This window comes from Microtus pennsylvanicus, chromosome 1 (genome assembly GCF_037038515.1).
Source record: "Microtus pennsylvanicus isolate mMicPen1 chromosome 1, mMicPen1.hap1, whole genome shotgun sequence".
NCBI classification, from domain to species: domain Eukaryota; kingdom Metazoa; phylum Chordata; class Mammalia; order Rodentia; family Cricetidae; genus Microtus; species Microtus pennsylvanicus.
The window spans coordinates 86812117-86816441 of NC_134579.1; positions in this window are offsets into that span (position 1 = coordinate 86812117).

Below are 4325 nucleotides of genomic sequence, written 5' to 3' on the forward strand. Positions count from 1 at the left end.
GCTGCAGCTCTTGAATACAGTTCCTCGTGTTGTGCTGAGCCCAACCATAAAATGGTTTCATTGCTACTCCATAACCATAATTTTGCTACAGTTATGAATTATAATGTAAATATCTGATATGCAACATATCTGATGCATGACCCCTGTGGGAATCATGACCTACCCGCTGTAAACTGCTGACATAGACCAAACTGGCTTTGAACTCACAGAACTCCACCTGCCTCTGCATCCCGAGCGCTGGGAATAAAGGTGTGCGCTGCCAAGCCTAAAACTAGGATCTTAACGAAGAGACAGGTAGGAACCAACACAGAGGGACGAAAAGCAGATACACTCTGGGCCCTTTGAACAGCTTTGTCATAAGACACCTGTTTAGACCACATGGCCGGAATATTTATCAAGTGTCTGTAACTAGGGCCAAGTGAAAATCGATGGGGTTCATGACGGCAACACAAACAACAAGGGAGAATTGCCACCAAAGACAAACCTAAATAAGTCTCCTAGCTTGGCTTGGTCTCCATTACCTTAAAAATCACTGCCTTGAGGGCCACTGTCCCCCCCACCCCACCCCCACCAGCTTGCTGGAGGCCGCACCCGTGGGTAATGAAAACACTTGCTCAGGTCAGTTGGCAAACTCTCATGGCCGCTTTTGCTGAAAACAGTAACTCATGTCAGCTCCCAGATGCCTGATGAGTAATTGACATGGGGTAAAAGTCTTGTCATACTGTGCCTGTCCTAGCCCTTGGTTAGATTCTCCCTGCTTCTGCATGTAGACATGTTAGTCTTTTAAGAAATGTTTTCTCCAAGACACAAGGAGTTGGGCTTTTGGCCGATGAGCTGCAGGTTGGGCCGTGGCTGGTGGGACTGGCATATTCCTCCTGCCCCATCCTGTGCTTCCTCGTAGCTCAAGCACCTACAGCCACTTGTCCTTTTCAGACTCACACCTTCTCAGGGACCTGAGGGTTTCTGCAAGGCCATGAGTCGAGTAGCTCGTGGCCTATGGGTTGTTTCTGCCTGCTAGTCTGCAATGCCAGAATGCTTGTGTGGAGATTTCATTGCCCAATGTACCCATAGGACCTGCTATTTGAATATTTGGACCTTAGTTTGTGGTGCTGTTTGGGCAGGTTTAGGAGGTGTGGCCTAGCTGGAGGAAATGTGTCACTGGGGCGGGATATGGGAACTTAAAGCCTCATCCTATTACCAGTGTGCGCTCTCAGCTTTGGACTTGTGGTTGAGGATGTGAGCTCTCAGCTTCCTATTCCTGCAGCCATGCCTGTTGCATGCCATGCCTGCTCCTACCACCATGCCTGCTGCATGCCATGCCTGCTGCTTGCCTTGCCTGTTGCACGCCATGCCTACTTTTTACCATGCCTGCTGCATGCCATGAATCATGGTGGGATTAGGGGCCTTAGATACTCCTCTAAGTTCTGAAAAGTAAGTTCTGTGAAATAGTTGAACTCAACAAAGGTTAGGAGACAAATGACCCCTGAATGACTTTTAATGGCAGGAACACTTTGCCAAGGTAGGTGTCGCACTGTCTAACTCTGTTTCCCTTAGTCGGCTCCGCAGGGACCTTAGCGCGGATGCTCTTCCATGCTGCACCATTTCCACAGCTCTGAGCTCCTTGTTCCCTGGGATGAACCTTCGTATCTTCTTCCTAGCCAAGGGAGGCTCTTCCATCCGCCAAGGCCGCTGGGTGTTCCTTGCAGGGGAGACTTCCCCTTTCTCTCGCTGAAGTGGGGACAAAGAAATGGTTCAAAGTTGTCTGTCATCTTGGGGAACGGACTTATCCCCAGAGAGTATTGGAAGCCACAGCAGGTGGCCACCGCACCTGGTTGCCACTCCCTGCTTCCTTGATGACCTAGACTTCGTGGGGCCACACGGTTCTCCCTCCAAGTGCAAGCTGCGCTGTGCCCTGACGGCGCTGCCTCTGGCCAGGCTTAGGATGAACTGTTTTGTGCGATACTGAAAGAGCCTGCTCCTTATCCTGAGTGTCCCGGGATCACTGTGGAATGATGGATTCTGGGATGGAATCCAGGAAGGGGTGGGCAGAGCTCCTAGGAACTGTGGGCAGTGAGACATAGTCAAAGAAAGTGTCTCCAGAAAACTAAGACCTGACCCCAGTTTCCACATTGACGTGTTTGTGTATGTATTTATGTGTGTAGGTGTGTGTGTGCATATGTGTGTATGTATGTTTGTATGTATGTGTGTATTGTGTATATGTGTGTATTTATGTGTGTAGGTGTGTGTGCATATGTGTGTATGAGTATGTGCATTGTGTGTGTGTACGTATGTGTGTGTATTTATGTGTGTATGAGCATGTGTATTGTGTGTGTTTGTGTACGTATGTGTGTGTGTTTATGTTTGTAGGTGTGTGTGCATATATGTGTGTATGTATGTGTGTGTATGAGTATGTGTGTGTGTGTAATTGTAACTAGGAACAAGCACCTGCAGAGGTGTGGAGAAGCTCAGGCTAGGGCAGAGGAAAGGAATCAGGAAGAACTCAGTAAGCAGCACCCAGGGTTCCCAGCTGTCCCCAGGGGCTCATCCTAATCCTAAAGTAAGTCCAGCCCTGAGAGAAAGCTGATTTGCTCTGATTGGTCCAATAGCCAAGCATCTCTTGGTAAAGCTCAAGGAGTGTCCTCCATGGGGCTGAGCTCTTAGCCCCCAGGCTCTAGAGAGACTTTGGCTAGTATCCTCAGAGGCAGCCTGTCCTGGGGAGGAGCCCGGAGGCCCTTTCAAGGGACAGCTAGGAACTAGAAAAGGCAGAGCTCTGGAAGGACATGTGACAAGGGTCACTGACCTGACCCTAGAGTAGGCTAGACCCAACTAGAGGTAGCTTCTCCCACACGGGGTTTCCAGTGTCATCCTGAATATTCTCTGGCAGTGGAAAATTACCCATTGTAATTAGTTAGGCATTCATATTTGATTTAATTAATTAAGCATTTTTAGGTGGCCTTTCTGTGGCATTTCACACCCACAGGGAATGTAAAGCCGCGGAAACCCCGACCCGGCCCTCCAGGAACTCGTGGCAGGACAGGCAGGTTCATAAATCAGTTCCACAGGCGCAGCGTGAAACGTGCTTTCCGTGGCTAGAGTGTCCACCGTGGCTGAGTGTGGTGGTACGCGCCTTTAATCCCAGCCCTCTTGAGGCTGAGGCACATGGCTGCTATAAGTTCAAGGCCAGCCAGGGTACGATGATGATGATGGTGATGATGGTGGTGGTGATGATGATGATGGTGGTGGTGGTCGTGGTGATGATGATGATGATGGTGATGGTGGTGATGGTGGTGATGGTGATGGTGGTGATGATGATGATGGTGATGATGATGATAATGGTGGTCATGGTGATGATGATGGTGATGATGATAATGATGATGATGATGGTGGTGGTGGTGGTGGTCGTGGTGATGATGATGAAGATGATGATGGTGATGATGGTGGTGATGGTGATGGTGGTCATGGTGATGATGATGGTGATGGTGGTGATGATGACAATGGTGATGATGATGATGATAATGGTGATGATGGTGGTGATGGTGATGATGGTGGTGATGGTGATGATGGTGGTGATGGTGATGGTGGTGATGATGATGATGGTGGTGGTGGTGGTCGTGGTGATGATGATGATGAAGATGATGATGGTGGTGATGGTGGTCATGGTGATGATGGTGGTGATGATGATGATGGTGGTGGTGGTGATGATGATGATGATGATGGTGGTGATGATGACGATGTGAGGATGGTGGTGATGATGATGATGGTGGTGATGGTGATGATGATGATGATGGTGGTGATGATGACGATGGTGATGATGGTGGTGATGGTGATGATGGTGGTGATGGTGATGATGATGATGATGGTGATGATGGTGGTGATGATGATGATGATGGTGGTGATGATGACGATGGTGATGATGGTGGTGATGGTGATGATGGTGGTGATGGTGATGGTGGCCATGGTGATGATGATGGTGATGATGATAATGATGATGATGATGATGGTGGTGGTGGTGGTGGTCGTGGTGATGATGGTGATGATGACGATGGTGATGATGGTGGTGATGGTGATGATGGTGGTGATGGTGATGATAATGATGGTGATGATGATGATGGTGATGATGATAGACGAAAGAAAGGAAATAGCTCTTACTGGCCAGTGGCCATGGTTGGGAAAATTCCATGGCCCTTCTTGTCAGTTTGATTGGATTGTGAGGTCTGGGATATTAGTAACACATAGCTTGATGGGGGTGGATACTCTGCAAACCTTTCCAGGAAGTTCAGGCCATAAGAGTTTATTTAGTACAGCAGAACTGGGGACTGTCATTC